Source organism: Haliotis asinina, chromosome 5 (assembly GCF_037392515.1).
Source record: "Haliotis asinina isolate JCU_RB_2024 chromosome 5, JCU_Hal_asi_v2, whole genome shotgun sequence".
Lineage (NCBI taxonomy): Eukaryota > Metazoa > Mollusca > Gastropoda > Lepetellida > Haliotidae > Haliotis > Haliotis asinina.
This window is the reverse complement of record NC_090284.1, coordinates 2416708-2436649: the sequence shown is the minus strand read 5'-3', so window position 1 is coordinate 2436649 and position 19942 is coordinate 2416708. Positions and strand designations below refer to the sequence as shown.

Sequence of the window (19942 nt, the reverse complement as noted above, 5' to 3'; positions counted from 1 at the left end):
TCTCAGTTGAGCTGTCTACTTTTTACTCGGGCCAGTCTTTTGTCATATTTTGTGTCATCCAACAGTATTCACCAGTGGCCTTTCAAACGAGATGCCAAACGAAAGACGTTAATCACACAACATGCAAAAAGATACGCTGTGAACAGGATTCGAACCTGCGCGGGAATAACCCATTGGATTTCAAGTCCAACGCCTTAACCACTCGGCCATCACAGCTCTCCCATATCCCCTCACTAGTAAAGGAACTATCTTGTAGAAAGTCAGCTTTAGTTAAATAGCAAAACTAAAAGTAAGACGCTATGAACAAGATTCGAACCTGCGCGGTAATATACCATTGGATTTCGAGTCCAACGCCTTAACCACTCGGCCATCACAGCACTCACGGCAGTCAAGTCAAACAGACTCAAGCAACTTCTTGGGAGGGTTTCACCAGCTCAAAATGACACATCAATACTATTCCAAATGCACAATAACAAATTCTATCCTCGACACACTCGTCCATACACAGCACACAATGTTTAGGAAATAAAATAACAAACATTTCATCTGACTTTCTAAATTTTGTCTACGATTTCTTTCATTTTCTTTCTCCCACTCTACAGTTGAGCTGTCTACTTTTTACTCGGGCCAGTCTTTTGTCATATTTTGTGTCATCCAACAGTATTCACCAGTGGCCTTTCAAACGAGATGCCAAACGAAAGACGTTAATCACACAACATGCAAAAAGATACGCTGTGAACAGGATTCGAACCTGCGCGGGAATAACCCATTGGATTTCAAGTCCAACGCCTTAACCACTCGGCCATCACAGCTCTCCCATATCCCCTCACTAGTAAAGGAACTATCTTGTAGAAAGTCAGCTTTAGTTAAATAGCAAAACTAAAAGTAAGACGCTATGACCAAGATTCGAACCTGCGCGGTAATATACCATTGGATTTCGAGTCCAACGCCTTAACCACTCGGCCATCACAGCACTCACGGCAGTCAAGTCAAACAGACTCAAGCAACTTCTTGGGAGGGTTTCACCAGCTCAAAATGACACATCAATACTATTCCAAATGCACAATAACAAATTCTATCCTCGACACACTCGTCCATACACAGCACACAATGTTTAGGAAATAAAATAACAAACATTTCATCTGACTTTCTAAATTTTGTCTACGATTTCTTTCATTTTCTTTCAGTTGAGCTGTCTACTTTTTACTCGGGCCAGTCTTTTGTCATATTTTGTGTCATCCAACAGTATTCACCAGTGGCCTTTCAAACGAGATGCCAAAAGAAAGACGTTAATCACACAACATGCAAAAAGATACGCTGTGAACAGGATTCGAACCTGCGCGGGAATAACCCATTGGATTTCAAGTCCAACGCCTTAACCACTCGGCCATCACAGCTCTCCCATATGCCCTCACTAGTAAAGGAACTATCTTGTAGAAAGTCAGCTTTAGTTAAATAGCAAAACTAAAAGTAAGACGCTATGAACAGGATTCGAAACTGCGCGGTAATATACCATTGGATTTCGAGTCCAACGCCTTAACCACTCGGCCATCACAGCACTCACGGCAGTCAAGTCAAACAGACTCAAGCAACTTCTTGGGAGGGTTTCACCAGCTCAAAATGACACATCAATACTATTCCAAATGCACAATAACAAATTCTATCCTCGACACACTCGTCCATACACAGCACACAATGTTTAGGAAATAAACTAACAAACATTTCATCTGACTTTCTAAATTTTGTCTACGATTTCTTTCATTTTCTTTCTCCCACTCTACAGTTGAGCTGTCTACTTTTTACTCGGGCCAGTCTTTTGTCATATTTTGTGTCATCCAACAGTATTCACCAGTGGCCTTTCAAACGAGATGCCAAACGAAAGACGTTAATCACACAACATGCAAAAAGATACGCTGTGAACAGGATTCGAACCTGCGCGGGAATAACCCATTGGATTTCAAGTCCAACGCCTTAACCACTCGGCCATCACAGCTCTCCCATATCCCCTCACTAGTAAAGGAACTATCTTGTAGAAAGTCAGCTTTAGTTAAATAGCAAAACTAAAAGTAAGACGCTATGAACAGGATTCGAACCTGCGCGGTAATATCCCATTGGATTTCGAGTCCAACGCCTTAACCACTCGGCCATCACAGCACTCACGGCAGTCAAGTCAAACAGACTCAAGCAACTTCTTGGGAGGGTTTCACCAGCTCAAAATGACACATCAATACTATTCCAAATGCACAATAACAAATTCTATCCTCGACACACTCGTCCATACACAGCACACAATGTTTAGGAAATAAAATAACAAACATTTCATCTGACTTTCTAAATTTTGTCTACGATTTCTTTCATTTTCTTTCAGTTGAGCTGTCTACTTTTTACTCGGGCCAGTCTTTTGTCACATTTTGTGTCATCCAACAGTATTCACCAGTGGCCTTTCAAACGAGATGCCAAAAGAAAGACGTTAATCACACAACATGCAAAAAGATACGCTGTGAACAGGATTCGAACCTGCGCGGGAATAACCCATTGGATTTCAAGTCCAACGCCTTCACCAGCTCAAAATGACACATCAATACTATTCCAAATGCACAATAACAAATTCTATCCTCGACACACTCGTCCATACACAGCACACAATGTTTAGGAAATAAAATAACAAACATTTCATCTGACTTTCTAAATTTTGTCTACGATTTCTTTCATTTTCTCTCAGTTGAGCTGTCTACTTTTTACTCGGGCCAGTCTTTTGTCATATTTTGTGTCATCCAACAGTATTCACCAGTGGCCTTTCAAACGAGATGCCAAAAGAAAGACGTTAATCACACAACATGCAAAAAGATACTCTGTGAACAGGATTCGAACCTGCGCGGGAATAACCCATTGGATTTCAAGTCCAACGCCTTAACCACTCGGCCATCACAGCTCTCCCATATCCCCTCACTAGTAAAGGAACTATCTTGTAGAAAGTCAGCTTTAGTTAAATAGCAAAACTAAAAGTAAGACGCTATGAACAGCATTCGAAACTGCGCGGTAATATACCATTGGATTTCGAGTCCAACGCCTTAACCACTCGGCCATCACAGCACTCACGGCAGTCAAGTCAAACAGACTCAAGCAACTTCTTGGGAGGCTTTCACCAGCTCAAAATGACACATCAATACTATTCCAAATGCACAATAACAAATTCTATCCTCGACACACTCGTCCATACACAGCACACAATGTTTAGGAAATAAAATAACAAACATTTCATCTGACTTTCTAAATTTTGTCTACGATTTCTTTCATTTTCTTTCTCCCACTCTACAGTTGAGCTGTCTACTTTTTACTCGGGCCAGTCTTTTGTCATATGTTGTGTCATCCAAAAGTATTCACCAGTGGCCTTTCAAACGAGATGCCAAACGAAAGACGTTAATCACACAACATGCAAAAAGATACGCTGTGAACAGGATTCGAACCTGCGCGGGAATAACCCATTGGATTTCAAGTCCAACGCCTTAACCACTCGGCCATCACAGCTCTCCCATATGCCCTCACTAGTAAAGGAACTATCTTGTAGAAAGTCAGCTTTAGTTAAATAGCAAAACTAAAAGTAAGACGCTATGAACAGGATTCGAAACTGCGCGGTAATATACCATTGGATTTCGAGTCCAACGCCTTAACCACTCGGCCATCACAGCACTCACGGCAGTCAAGTCAAACAGACTCAAGCAACTTCTTGGGAGGGTTTCACCAGCTCAAAATGACACATCAATACTATTCCAAATGCACAATAACAAATTCTATCCTCGACACACTCGTCCATACACAGCACACAGTGTTTAGGAAATATACTAACAAACATTTCATCTGACTTTCTAAATTTTGTCTACGATTTCTTTCATTTTCTTTCTCCCACTCTACAGTTGAGCTGTCTACTTTTTACTCGGGCCAGTCTTTTGTCATATGTTGTGTCATCCAAAAGTATTCACCAGTGGCCTTTCAAACGAGATGCCAAACGAAAGACGTTAATCACACAACATGCAAAAAGATACGCTGTGAACAGGATTCGAACCTGCGCGGGAATAACCCATTGGATTTCAAGTCCAACGCCTTAACCACTCGGCCATCACAGCTCTCCCATATGCCCTCACTAGTAAAGGAACTATCTTGTAGAAAGTCAGCTTTAGTTAAATAGCAAAACTAAAAGTAAGACGCTATGAACAGGATTCGAAACTGCGCGGTAATATACCATTGGATTTCGAGTCCAACGCCTTAACCACTCGGCCATCACAGCACTCACGGCAGTCAAGTCAAACAGACTCAAGCAACTTCTTGGGAGGGTTTCACCAGCTCAAAATGACACATCAATACTATTCCAAATGCACAATAACAAATTCTATCCTCGACACACTCGTCCATACACAGCACACAGTGTTTAGGAAATATACTAACAAACATTTCATCTGACTTTCTAAATTTTGTCTACGATTTCTTTCATTTTCTTTCTCCCACTCTACAGTTGAGCTGTCTACTTTTTACTCGGGCCAGTCTTTTGTCATATTTTGTGTCATCCAACAGTATTCACCAGTGGCCTTTCAAACGAGATGCCAAACGAAAGACGTTAATCACACAACATGCAAAAAGATACGCTGTGAACAGGATTCGAACCTGCGTGGGAATAACCCATTGGATTTCAAGTCCAACGCCTTAACCACTCGGCCATCACAGCTCTCCCATATCCCCTCACTAGTAAAGGAACTATCTTGTAGAAAGTCAGCTTTAGTTAAATAGCAAAACTAAAAGTAAGACGCTATGAACAGGATTCGAACCTGCGCGGTAATATCCCATTGGATTTCGAGTCCAACGCCTTAACCACTCGGCCATCACAGCACTCACGGCAGTCAAGTCAAACAGACTCAAGCAACTTCTTGGGAGGGTTTCACCAGCTCAAAATGACACATCAATACTATTCCAAATGCACAATAACAAATTCTATCCTCGACACACTCGTCCATACACAGCACACAATGTTTAGGAAATAAAATAACAAACATTTCATCTGACTTTCTAAATTTTGTCTACGATTTCTTTCATTTTCTTTCAGTTGAGCTGTCTACTTTTTACTCGGGCCAGTCTTTTGTCACATTTTGTGTCATCCAACAGTATTCACCAGTGGCCTTTCAAACGAGATGCCAAAAGAAAGACGTTAATCACACAACATGCAAAAAGATACGCTGTGAACAGGATTCGAACCTGCGCGGGAATAACCCATTGGATTTCAAGTCCAACGCCTTCACCAGCTCAAAATGACACATCAATACTATTCCAAATGCACAATAACAAATTCTATCCTCGACACACTCGTCCATACACAGCACACAATGTTTAGGAAATAAAATAACAAACATTTCATCTGACTTTCTAAATTTTGTCTACGATTTCTTTCATTTTCTCTCAGTTGAGCTGTCTACTTTTTACTCGGGCCAGTCTTTTGTCATATTTTGTGTCATCCAACAGTATTCACCAGTGGCCTTTCAAACGAGATGCCAAAAGAAAGACGTTAATCACACAACATGCAAAAAGATACTCTGTGAACAGGATTCGAACCTGCGCGGGAATAACCCATTGGATTTCAAGTCCAACGCCTTAACCACTCGGCCATCACAGCTCTCCCATATGCCCTCACTAGTAAAGGAACTATCTTGTAGAAAGTCAGCTTTAGTTAAATAGCAAAACTAAAAGTAAGACGCTATGAACAGCATTCGAAACTGAGCGGTAATATACCATTGGATTTCGAGTCCAACGCCTTAACCACTCGGCCATCACAGCACTCACGGCAGTCAAGTCAAACAGACTCAAGCAACTTCTTGGGAGGCTTTCACCAGCTCAAAATGACACATCAATACTATTCCAAATGCACAATAACAAATTCTATCCTCGACACACTCGTCCATACACAGCACACAATGTTTAGGAAATAAAATAACAAACATTTCATCTGACTTTCTAAATTTTGTCTACGATTTCTTTCATTTTCTTTCTCCCACTCTACAGTTGAGCTGTCTACTTTTTACTCGGGCCAGTCTTTTGTCATATGTTGTGTCATCCAAAAGTATTCACCAGTGGCCTTTCAAACGAGATGCCAAACGAAAGACGTTAATCACACAACATGCAAAAAGATACGCTGTGAACAGGATTCGAACCTGCGCGGGAATAACCCATTGGATTTCAAGTCCAACGCCTTAACCACTCGGCCATCACAGCTCTCCCATATGCCCTCACTAGTAAAGGAACTATCTTGTAGAAAGTCAGCTTTAGTTAAATAGCAAAACTAAAAGTAAGACGCTATGAACAAGATTCGAACCTGCGCGGTAATATACCATTGGATTTCGAGTCCAACGCCTTAACCACTCGGCCATCACAGCACTCACGGCAGTCAAGTCAAACAGACTCAAGCAACTTCTTGGGAGGGTTTCACCAGCTCAAAATGACACATCAATACTATTCCAAATGCACAATAACAAATTCTATCCTCGACACACTCGTCCATACACAGCACACAATGTTTAGGAAATAAAATAACAAACATTTCATCTGACTTTCTAAATTTTGTCTACGATTTCTTTCATTTTCTTTCAGTTGAGCTGTCTACTTTTTACTCGGGCCAGTCTTTTGTCATATTTTGTGTCATCCAACAGTATTCACCAGTGGCCTTTCAAACGAGATGCCAAAAGAAAGACGTTAATCACACAACATGCAAAAAGATACGCTGTGAACAGGATTCGAACCTGCGCGGGAATAACCCATTGGATTTCAAGTCCAACGCCTTAACCACTCGGCCATCACAGCTCTCCCATATCCCCTCACTAGTAAAGGAACTATCTTGTAGAAAGTCAGCTTTAGTTAAATAGCAAAACTAAAAGTAAGACGCTATGAACAGGATTCGAACCTGTGCGGTAATATACCATTGGATTTCGAGTCCAACGCCTTAACCACTCGGCCATCACAGCACTCACGGCAGTCAAGTCAAACAGACTCAAGCAACTTCTTGGGAGGGTTTCACCAGCTCAAAATGACACATCAATACTATTCCAAATGCACAATAACAAATTCTATCCTCGACACACTCGTCCATACACAGCACACAATGTTTAGGAAATAAAATAACAAACATTTCATCTGACTTTCTAAATTTTGTCTACGATTTCTTTAATTTTCTTTCAGTTGAGCTGTCTACTTTTTACTCGGGCCAGTCTTTTGTCATATTTTGTGTCATCCAACAGTATTCACCAGTGGCCTTTCAAACGAGATGCCAAAAGAAAGACGTTAATCACACAACATGCAAAAAGATACGCTGTGAACAGGATTCGAACCTGCGCGGGAATAACCCATTGGATTTCAAGTCCAACGCCTTAACCACTCGGCCATCACAGCTCTCCCATATCCCCTCACTAGTAAAGGAACTATCTTGTAGAAAGTCAGCTTTAGTTAAACAGCAAAACTAAAAGTAAGACGCTATGAACAGGATTCGAAACTGCGCGGTAATATACCATTGGATTTCGAGTCCAACGCCTTAACCACTCGGCCATCACAGCACTCACGGCAGTCAAGTCAAACAGACTCAAGCAACTTCTTGGGAGGGTTTCACCAGCTCAAAATGACACATCAATACTATTCCAAATGCACAATAACAAATTCTATCCTCGACACACTCGTCCATACACAGCACACAATGTTTAGGAAATAAACTAACAAACATTTCATCTGACTTTCTAAATTTTGTCTACGATTTCTTTCATTTTCTTTCTCCCACTCTACAGTTGAGCTGTCTACTTTTTACTCGGGCCAGTCTTTTGTCATATTTTGTGTCATCCAACAGTATTCACCAGTGGCCTTTCAAACGAGATGCCAAAAGAAAGACGTTAATCACACAACATGCAAAAAGATACGCTGTGAACAGGATTCGAACCTGCGCGGGAATAACCCATTGGATTTCAAGTCCAACGCCTTAACCACTCGGCCATCACAGCTCTCCCATATCCCCTCACTAGTAAAGGAACTATCTTGTAGAAAGTCAGCTTTAGTTAAATAGCAAAACTAAAAGTAAGACGCTATGAACAGGATTCGAAACTGCGCGGTAATATACCATTGGATTTCGAGTCCAACGCCTTAACCACTCGGCCATCACAGCAATCACGGCAGTCAAGTCAAACAGACTCAAGCAACTTCTTGGGAGGGTTTCACCAGCTCAAAATGACACATCAATACTATTCCAAATGCACAATAACAAATTCTATCCTCGACACACTCGTCCATACACAGCACACAATGTTTAGGAAATAAACTAACAAACATTTCATCTGACTTTCTAAATTTTGTCTACGATTTCTTTCATTTTCTTTCTCCCACTCTACAGTTGAGCTGTCTACTTTTTACTCGGGCCAGTCTTTTGTCATATTTTGTGTCATCCAACAGTATTCACCAGTGGCCTTTCAAACGAGATGCCAAAAGAAAGACGTTAATCACACAACATGCAAAAAGATACGCTGTGAACAGGATTCGAACCTGCGCGGGAATAACCCATTGGATTTCAAGTCCAACGCCTTAACCACTCGGCCATCACAGCTCTCCCATATCCCCTCACTAGTAAAGGAACTATCTTGTAGAAAGTCAGCTTTAGTTAAATAGCAAAACTAAAAGTAAGACGCTATGAACAGGATTCGAACCTGCGCGGTAATATACCATTGGATTTCGAGTCCAACGCCTTAACCACTCGGCCATCACAGCACTCACGGCAGTCAAGTCAAACAGACTCAAGCAACTTCTTGGGAGGGTTTCACCAGCTCAAAATGACACATCAATACTATTCCAAATGCACAATAACAAATTCTATCCTCGACACACTCGTCCATACACAGCACACAATGTTTAGGAAATAAACTAACAAACATTTCATCTGACTTTCTAAATTTTGTCTACGATTTCTTTCATTTTCTTTCTCCCACTCTACAGTTGAGCTGTCTACTTTTTACTCGGGCCAGTCTTTCGTCATATTTTGTGTCATCCAACAGTATTCACCAGTGGCCTTTCAAACGAGATGCCAAAAGAAAGACGTTAATCACACAACATGCAAAAAGATACGCTGTGAACAGGATTCGAACCTGCGCGGGAATAACCCATTGGATTTCAAGTCCAACGCCTTAATCACTCGGCCATCACAGCTCTCCCATATCCCCTCACTAGTAAAGGAACTATCTTGTAGAAAGTCAGCTTTAGTTAAATAGCAAAACTAAAAGTAAGACGCTATGAACAGGATTCGAACCTGCGCGGGAATATCCCATTGGATTTCGAGTCCAACGCCTTAACCACTCGGCCATCACAGCACTCACGGCAGTCAAGTCAAACAGACTCAAGCAATTTCTTGGGAGGGTTTCACCAGCTCAAAATGACACATCAATACTATTCCAAATGCACAATAACAAATTCTATCCTCGACACACTCGTCCATACACAGCACACAATGTTTAGGAAATAAAATAACAAACATTTCATCTGACTTTCTAAATTTTGTCTACGATTTCTTTCATTTTCTTTCAGTTGAGCTGTCTACTTTTTACTCGGGCCAGTCTTTTGTCATATTTTGTGTCATCCAACAGTATTCACCAGTGGCCTTTCAAACGAGATGCCAAAAGAAAGACGTTAATCACACAACATGCAAAAAGATACGCTGTGAACAGGATTCGAACCTGCGCGGGAATAACCCATTGGATTTCGAGTCCAACGCCTTAACCACTCGGCCGTCACAGCTCTCCCATATCCCCTCACTAGTAAAGGAACTATCTTGTAGAAAGTCAGCTTTAGTTAAATAGCAAAACTAAAAGTAAGACGCTATGAACAGGATTCGAACCTGCGCGGGAATATCCCATTGGATTTCGAGTCCAACGCCTTAACCACTCGGCCATCACAGCACTCACGGCAGTCAAGTCAAACAGACTCAAGCAACTTCTTGGGAGGGTTTCACCAGCTCAAAATGACACATCAATACTATTCCAAATGCACAATAACAAATTCTATCCTCGACACACTCGTCCATACACAGCACACAATGTTTAGGAAATAAAATAACAAACATTTCATCTGACTTTCTAAATTTTGTCTACGATTTCTTTCATTTTCTTTCATTTGAGCTGTCTACTTTTTACTCGGGCCAGTCTTTTGTCATATTTTGTGTCATCCAACAGTATTCACCAGTGGCCTTTCAAACGAGATGCCAAAAGAAAGACGTTAATCACACAACATGCAAAAAGATACGCTGTGAACAGGATTCGAACCTGCGCGGGAATAACCCATTGGATTTCAAGTCCAACGCCTTAACCACTCGGCCATCACAGCTCTCCCATATCCCCTCACTAGTAAAGGAACTATCTTGTAGAAAGTCAGCTTTAGTTAAATAGCAAAACTAAAAGTAAGACGCTATGAACAGGATTCGAACCTGCGCGGGAATATCCCATTGGATTTCGAGTCCAACGCCTTAACCACTCGGCCATCACAGCACTCACGGCAGTCAAGTCAAACAGACTCAAGCAACTTCTTGGGAGGGTTTCACCAGCTCAAAATGACACATCAATACTATTCCAAATGCACAATAACAAATTCTATCCTCGACACACTCGTCCATACACAGCACACAATGTTTAGGAAATAAAATAACAAACATTTCATCTGACTTTCTAAATTTTGTCTACGATTTCTTTCATTTTCTTTCTCCCACTCTACAGTTGAGCTGTCCACCTTTTACTCGGGCCAGTCTTTCGTCATATTTTGTGTCATCCAACAGTATTCACCAGTGGCCTTTCAAACGAGATGCCAAAAGAAAGACGTTAATCACACAACATGCAAAAAGATACGCTGTGAACAGGATTCGAACCTGCGCGGGAATAACCCATTGGATTTCAAGTCCAACGCCTTAATCACTCGGCCATCACAGCTCTCCCATATCCCCTCACTAGTAAAGGAACTATCTTGTAGAAAGTCAGCTTTAGTTAAATAGCAAAACTAAAAGTAAGACGCTATGAACAGGATTCGAACCTGCGCGGGAATATCCCATTGGATTTCGAGTCCAACGCCTTAACCACTCGGCCATCACAGCACTCACGGCAGTCAAGTCAAACAGACTCAAGCAACTTCTTGGGAGGGTTTCACCAGCTCAAAATGACACATCAATACTATTCCAAATGCACAATAACAAATTCTATCCTCGACACACTCGTCCATACACAGCACACAATGTTTAGGAAATAAAATAACAAACATTTCATCTGACTTTCTAAATTTTGTCTACGATTTCTTTCATTTTCTTTCTCCCACTCTACAGTTGAGCTGTCTACTTTTTACTCGGGCCAGTCTTTCGTCATATTTTGTGTCATCCAACAGTATTCACCAGTGGCCTTTCAAACGAGATGCCAAAAGAAAGACGTTAATCACACAACATGCAAAAAGATACGCTGTGAACAGGATTCGAACCTGCGCGGGAATAACCCATTGGATTTCAAGTCCAACGCCTTAATCACTCGGCCATCACAGCTCTCCCATATCCCCTCACTAGTAAAGGAACTATCTTGTAGAAAGTCAGCTTTAGTTAAATAGCAAAACTAGAAGTAAGACGCTATGAACAGGATTCGAACCTGCGCGGTAATATACCATTGGATTTCGAGTCCAACGCCTTAACCACTCGGCCATCACAGCACTCACGGCAGTCAAGTCAAACAGACTCAAGCAACTTCTTGGGAGGGTTTCACCAGCTCAAAATGACACATCAATACTATTCCAAATGCACAATAACAAATTCTATCCTCGACACACTCGTCCATACACAGCACACAATGTTCAGGAAATAAACTAACAAACATTTCATCTGACTTTCTAAATTTTGTCTACGATTTCTTTCATTTTCTTTCTCCCACTCTACAGTTGAGCTGTCTACTTTTTACTCGGGCCAGTCTTTCGTCATATTTTGTGTCATCCAACAGTATTCACCAGTGGCCTTTCAAACGAGATGCCAAAAGAAAGACGTTAATCACACAACATGCAAAAAGATACGCTGTGAACAGGATTCGAACCTGCGCGGGAATAACCCATTGGATTTCGAGTCCAACGCCTTAACCACTCGGCCGTCACAGCTCTCCCATATCCCCTCACTAGTAAAGGAACTATCTTGTAGAAAGTCAGCTTTAGTTAAATAGCAAAACTAAAAGTAAGACGCTATGAACAGGATTCGAACCTGCGCGGGAATATCCCATTGGATTTCGAGTCCAACGCCTTAACCACTCGGCCATCACAACACTCACGGCAGTCAAGTCAAACAGACTCAAGCAACTTCTTGGGAGGGTTTCACCAGCTCAAAATGACACATCAATACTATTCCAAATGCACAATAACAAATTCTATCCTCGACACACTCGTCCATACACAGCACACAATGTTTAGGAAATAAAATAACAAACATTTCATCTGACTTTCTAAATTTTGTCTACGATTTCTTTCATTTTCTTTCAGTTGAGCTGTCTACTTTTTACTCGGGCCAGTCTTTTGTCATATTTTGTGTCATCCAACAGTATTCACCAGTGGCCTTTCAAACGAGATGCCAAAAGAAAGACGTTAATCACACAACATGCAAAAAGATACGCTGTGAACAGGATTCGAACCTGCGCGGGAATAACCCATTGGATTTCGAGTCCAACGCCTTAACCACTCGGCCATCACAGCACTCACGGCAGTCAAGTCAAACAGACTCAAGCAACTTCTTGGGAGGGTTTCACCAGCTCAAAATGACACATCAATACTATTCCAAATGCACAATAACAAATTCTATCCTCGACACACTCGTCCATACACAGCACACAATGTTTAGGAAATAAACTAACAAACATTTCATCTGACTTTCTAAATTTTGTCTACGATTTCTTTCATTTTCTTTCTCCCACTCTACAGTTGAGCTGTCTACTTTTTACTCGGGCCAGTCTTTCGTCATATTTTGTGTCATCCAACAGTATTCACCAGTGGCCTTTCAAACGAGATGCCAAAAGAAAGACGTTAATCACACAACATGCAAAAAGATACGCTGTGAACAGGATTCGAACCTGCGCGGGAATAACCCATTGGATTTCGAGTCCAACGCCTTAACCACTCGGCCGTCACAGCTCTCCCATATCCCCTCACTAGTAAAGGAACTATCTTGTAGAAAGTCAGCTTTAGTTAAACAGCAAAACTAAAAGTAAGACGCTATGAACAGGATTCGAACCTGCGCGGGAATATCCCATTGGATTTCGAGTCCAACGCCTTAACCACTCGGCCATCACAGCACTCACGGCAGTCAAGTCAAACAGACTCAAGCAACTTCTTGGGAGGGTTTCACCAGCTCAAAATGACACATCAATACTATTCCAAATGCACAATAACAAATTCTATCCTCGACACACTCGTCCATACACAGCACACAATGTTTAGGAAATAAACTAACAAACATTTCATCTGACTTTCTAAATTTTGTCTACGATTTCTTTCATTTTCTTTCTCCCACTCTACAGTTGAGCTGTCTACTTTTTACTCGGGCCAGTCTTTCGTCATATTTTGTGTCATCCAACAGTATTCACCAGTGGCCTTTCAAACGAGATGCCAAAAGAAAGACGTTAATCACACAACATGCAAAAAGATACGCTGTGAACAGGATTCGAACCTGCGCGGGAATAACCCATTGGATTTCGAGTCCAACGCCTTAACCACTCGGCCGTCACAGCTCTCCCATATCCCCTCACTAGTAAAGGAACTATCTTGTAGAAAGTCAGCTTTAGTTAAACAGCAAAACTAAAAGTAAGACGCTATGAACAGGATTCGAACCTGCGCGGGAATATCCCATTGGATTTCGAGTCCAACGCCTTAACCACTCGGCCATCACAGCACTCACGGCAGTCAAGTCAAACAGACTCAAGCAACTTCTTGGGAGGGTTTCACCAGCTCAAAATGACACATCAATACTATTCCAAATGCACAATAACAAATTCTATCCTCGACACACTCGTCCATACACAGCACACAATGTTTAGGAAATAAAATAACAAACATTTCATCTGACTTTCTAAATTTTGTCTACGATTTCTTTCATTTTCTTTCATTTGAGCTGTCTACTTTTTACTCGGGCCAGTCTTTTGTCATATTTTGTGTCATCCAACAGTATTCACCAGTGGCCTTTCAAACGAGATGCCAAAAGAAAGACGTTAATCACACAACATGCAAAAAGATACGCTGTGAACAGGATTCGAACCTGCGCGGGAATAACCCATTGGATTTCGAGTCCAACGCCTTAACCACTCGGCCGTCACAGCTCTCCCATATCCCCTCACTAGTAAAGGAACTATCTTGTAGAAAGTCAGCTTTAGTTAAACAGCAAAACTAAAAGTAAGACGCTATGAACAGGATTCGAAACTGCGCGGGAATATCCCATTGGATTTCGAGTCCAACGCCTTAACCACTCGGCCATCACAGCACTCACGGCAGTCAAGTCAAACAGACTCAAGCAACTTCTTGGGAGGGTTTCACCAGCTCAAAATGACACATCAATACTATTCCAAATGCACAATAACAAATTCTATCCTCGACACACTCGTCCATACACAGCACACAATGTTTAGGAAATAAAATAACAAACATTTCATCTGACTTTCTAAATTTTGTCTACGATTTCTTTCATTTTCTTTCATTTGAGCTGTCTACTTTTTACTCGGGCCAGTCTTTTGTCATATTTTGTGTCATCCAACAGTATTCACCAGTGGCCTTTCAAACGAGATGCCAAAAGAAAGACGTTAATCACACAACATGCAAAAAGATACGCTGTGAACAGGATTCGAACCTGCGCGGGAATAACCCATTGGATTTCAAGTCCAACGCCTTAACCACTCGGCCATCACAGCTCTCCCATATCCCCTCACTAGTAAAGGAACTATCTTGTAGAAAGTCAGCTTTAGTTAAATAGCAAAACTAAAAGTAAGACGCTATGAACAGGATTCGAACCTGCGCGGTAAAATACCATTGGATTTCGAGTCCAACGCCTTAACCACTCGGCCATCACAGCACTCACGGCAGTCAAGTCAAACAGACTCAAGCAACTTCTTGGGAGGGTTTCACCAGCTCAAAATGACACATCAATACTATTCCAAATGCACAATAACAAATTCTATCCTCGACACACTCGTCCATACACAGCACACAATGTTGAGGAAATAAAATAACAAACATTTCATCTGACTTTCTAAATTTTGTCTACGATTTCTTTCATTTTCTTTCTCCCACTCTACAGTTGAGCTGTCTACTTTTTACTCGGGCCAGTCTTTCGTCATATTTTGTGTCATCCAACAGTATTCACCAGTGGCCTTTCAAACGAGATGCCAAAAGAAAGACGTTAATCACACAACATGCAAAAAGATACGCTGTGAACAGGATTCGAACCTGCGCGGGAATAACCCATTGGATTTCAAGTCCAACGCCTTAATCACTCGGCCATCACAGCTCTCCCATATCCCCTCACTAGTAAAGGAACTATCTTGTAGAAAGTCAGCTTTAGTTAAATAGCAAAACTAAAAGTAAGACGCTATGAACAGGATTCGAACCTGCGCGGGAATATCCCATTGGATTTCGAGTCCAACGCCTTAACCACTCGGCCATCACAGCACTCACGGCAGTCAAGTCAAACAGACTCAAGCAACTTCTTGGGAGGGTTTCACCAGCTCAAAATGACACATCAATACTATTCCAAATGCACAATAACAAATTCTATCCTCGACACACTCGTCCATACACAGCACACAATGTTTAGGAAATAAAATAACAAACATTTCATCTGACTTTCTAAATTTTGTCTACGATTTCTTTCATTTTCTTTCTCCCACTCTACAGTTGAGCTGTCTACTTTTTACTCGGGCCAGTCTTTCGTCATATTTTGTGTCATCCAACAGTATTCACCAGTGGCCTTTCAAAGGAGATGCCAAAAGAAAGACGTTAATCACACAACATGCAAAAAGATACGCTGTGAACAGGATTCGAACCTGCGCGGGAATAACCCATTGGATTTCAAGTCCAACGCCTTAATCACTCGGCCATCACAGCTCTCCCATATCCCCTCACTAGTAAAGGAACTATCTTGTAGAAAGTCAGCTTTAGTTAAATAGCAAAACTAAAAGTAAGACGCTATGAACAGGATTCGAAACTGCGCGGGAATATCCCATTGGATTTCGAGTCCAACGCCTTAACCACTCGGCCATCACAGCACTCACGGCAGTCAAGTCAAACAGACTCAAGCAACTTCTTGGGAGGGTTTCACCAGCTCAAAATGACACATCAATACTATTCCAAATGCACAATAACAAATTCTATCCTCGACACACTCGTCCATACACAGCACACAATGTTTAGGAAATAAAATAACAAACATTTCATCTGACTTTCTAAATTTTGTCTACGATTTCTTTCATTTTCTTTCTCCCACTCTACAGTTGAGCTGTCTACTTTTTACTCGGGCCAGTCTTTCGTCATATTTTGTGTCATCCAACAGTATTCACCAGTGGCCTTTCAAACGAGATGCCAAAAGAAAGACGTTAATCACACAACATGCAAAAAGATACGCTGTGAACAGGATTCGAACCTGCGCGGGAATAACCCATTGGATTTCAAGTCCAACGCCTTAATCACTCGGCCATCACAGCTCTCCCATATCCCCTCACTAGTAAAGGAACTATCTTGTAGAAAGTCAGCTTTAGTTAAATAGCAAAACTAAAAGTAAGACGCTATGAACAGGATTCGAAACTGCGCGGGAATATCCCATTGGATTTCGAGTCCAACGCCTTAACCACTCGGCCATCACAGCACTCACGGCAGTCAAGTCAAACAGACTCAAGCAACTTCTTGGGAGGGTTTCACCAGCTCAAAATGACACATCAATACTATTCCAAATGCACAATAACAAATTCTATCCTCGACACACTCGTCCATACACAGCACACAATGTTGAGGAAATAAAATAACAAACATTTCATCTGACTTTCTAAATTTTGTCTACGATTTCTTTCATTTTCTTTCTCCCACTCTACAGTTGAGCTGTCTACTTTTTACTCGGGCCAGTCTTTCGTCATATTTTGTGTCATCCAACAGTATTCACCAGTGGCCTTTCAAAGGAGATGCCAAAAGAAAGACGTTAATCACACAACATGCAAAAAGATACGCTGTGAACAGGATTCGAACCTGCGCGGGAATAACCCATTGGATTTCAAGTCCAACGCCTTAATCACTCGGCCATCACAGCTCTCCCATATCCCCTCACTAGTAAAGGAACTATCTTGTAGAAAGTCAGCTTTAGTTAAATAGCAAAACTAAAAGTAAGACGCTATGAACAGGATTCGAAACTGCGCGGGAATATCCCATTGGATTTCGAGTCCAACGCCTTAACCACTCGGCCATCACAGCACTCACGGCAGTCAAGTCAAACAGACTCAAGCAACTTCTTGGGAGGGTTTCACCAGCTCAAAATGACACATCAATACTATTCCAAATGCACAATAACAAATTCTATCCTCGACACACTCGTCCATACACAGCACACAATGTTTAGGAAATAAAATAACAAACATTTCATCTGACTTTCTAAATTTTGTCTACGATTTCTTTCATTTTCTTTCATTTGAGCTGTCTACTTTTTACTCGGGCCAGTCTTTTGTCATATTTTGTGTCATCCAACAGTATTCACCAGTGGCCTTTCAAACGAGATGCCAAAAGAAAGACGTTAATCACACAACATGCAAAAAGATACGTTGTGAACAGGATTCGAACCTGCGCGGGAATAACCCATTGGATTTCAAGTCCAACGCCTTAACCACTCGGCCATCACAGCTCTCCCATATCCCCTCACTAGTAAAGGAACTATCTTGTAGAAAGTCAGCTTTAGTTAAATAGCAAAGCTAAAAGTAAGACGCTATGAACAGGATTCGAACCTGCGCGGTAATATACCATTGGATTTCGAGTCCAACGCCTTAACCACTCGGCCATCACAGCACTCACGGCAGTCAAGTCAAACAGACTCAAGCAACTTCTTGGGAGGGTTTCACCAGCTCAAAATGACACATCAATACTATTCCAAATGCACAATAACAAATTCTATCCTCGACACACTCGTCCATACACAGCACACAATGTTTAGGAAATAAACTAACAAACATTTCATCTGACTTTCTAAATTTTGTCTACGATTTCTTTCATTTTCTTTCTCCCACTCTACAGTTGAGCTGTCTACTTTTTACTCGGGCCAGTCTTTCGTCATATTTTGTGTCATCCAACAGTATTCACCAGTGGCCTTTCAAACGAGATGCCAAAAGAAAGACGTTAATCACACAACATGCAAAAAGATACGCTGTGAACAGGATTCGAACCTGCGCGGGAATAACCCATTGGATTTCGAGTCCAACGCCTTAACCACTCGGCCGTCACAGCTCTCCCATATCCCCTCACTAGTAAAGGAACTATCTTGTAGAAAGTCAGCTTTAGTTAAATAGCAAAACTAAAAGTAAGACGCTATGAACAGGATTCGAACCTGCGCGGGAATATCCCATTGGATTTCGAGTCCAACGCCTTAACCACTCGGCCATCACAGCACTCACGGCAGTCAAGTCAAACAGACTCAAGCAACTTCTTGGGAGGGTTTCACCAGCTCAAAATGACACATCAATACTATTCCAAATGCACAATAACAAATTCTATCCTCGACACACTCGTCCATACACAGCACACAATGTTTAGGAAATAAACTAACAAACATTTCATCTGACTTTCTAAATTTTGTCTACGATTTCTTTCATTTTCTTTCTCCCACTCTACAGTTGAGCTGTCTACTTTTTACTCGGGCCAGTCTTTTGTCATATTTTGTGTCATCCAACAGTATTCACCAGTGGCCTTTCAAACGAGATGCCAAAAGAAAGACGTTAATCACACAACATGCAAAAAGATACGCTGTGAACAGGATTCGAACCTGCGCGGGAATAACCCATTGGATTTCAAGTCCAACGCCTTAACCACTCGGCCATCACAGCTCTCCCATATCCCCTCACTAGTAAAGGAACTATCTTGTAGAAAGTCAGCTTTAGTTAAATAGCAAAACTAAAAGTAAGACGCTATGAACAGGATTCGAACCTGCGCGGTAATATACCATTGGATTTCGAGTCCAACGCCTTAACCACTCGGCCATCACAGCACTCACGGCAGTCAAGTCAAACAGACTCAAGCAACTTCTTGGGAGGGTTTCACCAGCTCAAAATGACACATCAATACTATTCCAAATGCACAATAACAAATTCTATCCTCGACACACTCGTCCATACACAGCACACAATGTTTAGGAAATAAACTAACAAACATTTCATCTGACTTTCTAAATTTTGTCTACGATTTCTTTCATTTTCTTTCTCCCACTCTACAGTTGAGCTGTCTACTTTTTACTCGGGCCAGTCTTTCGTCATATTTTGTGTCATCCAACAGTATTCACCAGTGGCCTTTCAAACGAGATGCCAAAAGAAAGACGTTAATCACACAACATGCAAAAAGATACGCTGTGAACAGGATTCGAACCTGCGCGGGAATAACCCATTGGATTTCAAGTCCAACGCCTTAATCACTCGGCCATCACAGCTCTCCCATATCCCCTCACTAGTAAAGGAACTATCTTGTAGAAAGTCAGCTTTAGTTAAATAGCAAAACTAAAAGTAAGACGCTATGAACAGGATTCGAACCTGCGCGGGAATATCCCATTGGATTTCGAGTCCAACGCCTTAACCACTCGGCCATCACAGCACTCACGGCAGTCAAGTCAAACAGACTCAAGCAATTTCTTGGGAGGGTTTCACCAGCTCAAAATGAC

At 41.6% G+C, this 19942-nt stretch overlaps 19 non-coding genes across 19 annotated transcripts; all 19 read right to left on the bottom strand.

Moving 5' to 3' along the window:
• Window positions 1-134: 134 nt before the first annotated feature.
• Trnas-uga (transfer RNA serine (anticodon UGA)) lies at window positions 135-216 on the bottom strand. Its single transcript has one exon. It is a non-coding gene; the product is annotated as a tRNA-Ser (tRNA).
• A 514-nt stretch (window positions 217-730) lies between these two features.
• Window positions 731-812, bottom strand: Trnas-uga (transfer RNA serine (anticodon UGA)). Its single transcript has one exon. It is a non-coding gene; the product is annotated as a tRNA-Ser (tRNA).
• Window positions 813-1315: 503 nt separating this feature from the next.
• On the bottom strand, window positions 1316-1397 carry Trnas-uga (transfer RNA serine (anticodon UGA)). The gene has a single exon. It is a non-coding gene; the product is annotated as a tRNA-Ser (tRNA).
• A 514-nt stretch (window positions 1398-1911) lies between these two features.
• Window positions 1912-1993, bottom strand: Trnas-uga (transfer RNA serine (anticodon UGA)). The gene has a single exon. It is a non-coding gene; the product is annotated as a tRNA-Ser (tRNA).
• A 1453-nt stretch (window positions 1994-3446) lies between these two features.
• Trnas-uga (transfer RNA serine (anticodon UGA)) lies at window positions 3447-3528 on the bottom strand. The gene has a single exon. It is a non-coding gene; the product is annotated as a tRNA-Ser (tRNA).
• Window positions 3529-4042: 514 nt separating this feature from the next.
• On the bottom strand, window positions 4043-4124 carry Trnas-uga (transfer RNA serine (anticodon UGA)). Its single transcript has one exon. It is a non-coding gene; the product is annotated as a tRNA-Ser (tRNA).
• A 2049-nt stretch (window positions 4125-6173) lies between these two features.
• On the bottom strand, window positions 6174-6255 carry Trnas-uga (transfer RNA serine (anticodon UGA)). The gene has a single exon. It is a non-coding gene; the product is annotated as a tRNA-Ser (tRNA).
• A 503-nt stretch (window positions 6256-6758) lies between these two features.
• Window positions 6759-6840, bottom strand: Trnas-uga (transfer RNA serine (anticodon UGA)). Its single transcript has one exon. It is a non-coding gene; the product is annotated as a tRNA-Ser (tRNA).
• A 503-nt stretch (window positions 6841-7343) lies between these two features.
• On the bottom strand, window positions 7344-7425 carry Trnas-uga (transfer RNA serine (anticodon UGA)). The gene has a single exon. It is a non-coding gene; the product is annotated as a tRNA-Ser (tRNA).
• A 514-nt stretch (window positions 7426-7939) lies between these two features.
• Trnas-uga (transfer RNA serine (anticodon UGA)) lies at window positions 7940-8021 on the bottom strand. Its single transcript has one exon. It is a non-coding gene; the product is annotated as a tRNA-Ser (tRNA).
• Window positions 8022-8535: 514 nt separating this feature from the next.
• On the bottom strand, window positions 8536-8617 carry Trnas-uga (transfer RNA serine (anticodon UGA)). Its single transcript has one exon. It is a non-coding gene; the product is annotated as a tRNA-Ser (tRNA).
• Window positions 8618-9292: 675 nt separating this feature from the next.
• Window positions 9293-9374, bottom strand: Trnas-cga (transfer RNA serine (anticodon CGA)). The gene has a single exon. It is a non-coding gene; the product is annotated as a tRNA-Ser (tRNA).
• A 503-nt stretch (window positions 9375-9877) lies between these two features.
• Trnas-cga (transfer RNA serine (anticodon CGA)) lies at window positions 9878-9959 on the bottom strand. The gene has a single exon. It is a non-coding gene; the product is annotated as a tRNA-Ser (tRNA).
• Window positions 9960-10301: 342 nt separating this feature from the next.
• Trnas-uga (transfer RNA serine (anticodon UGA)) lies at window positions 10302-10383 on the bottom strand. The gene has a single exon. It is a non-coding gene; the product is annotated as a tRNA-Ser (tRNA).
• A 79-nt stretch (window positions 10384-10462) lies between these two features.
• On the bottom strand, window positions 10463-10544 carry Trnas-cga (transfer RNA serine (anticodon CGA)). The gene has a single exon. It is a non-coding gene; the product is annotated as a tRNA-Ser (tRNA).
• Window positions 10545-12674: 2130 nt separating this feature from the next.
• Trnas-cga (transfer RNA serine (anticodon CGA)) lies at window positions 12675-12756 on the bottom strand. The gene has a single exon. It is a non-coding gene; the product is annotated as a tRNA-Ser (tRNA).
• Window positions 12757-14875: 2119 nt separating this feature from the next.
• Window positions 14876-14957, bottom strand: Trnas-uga (transfer RNA serine (anticodon UGA)). The gene has a single exon. It is a non-coding gene; the product is annotated as a tRNA-Ser (tRNA).
• Window positions 14958-15036: 79 nt separating this feature from the next.
• On the bottom strand, window positions 15037-15118 carry Trnas-cga (transfer RNA serine (anticodon CGA)). Its single transcript has one exon. It is a non-coding gene; the product is annotated as a tRNA-Ser (tRNA).
• Window positions 15119-19036: 3918 nt separating this feature from the next.
• Trnas-uga (transfer RNA serine (anticodon UGA)) lies at window positions 19037-19118 on the bottom strand. Its single transcript has one exon. It is a non-coding gene; the product is annotated as a tRNA-Ser (tRNA).
• Between the last annotated feature and the right edge of the window lie 824 nt (window positions 19119-19942).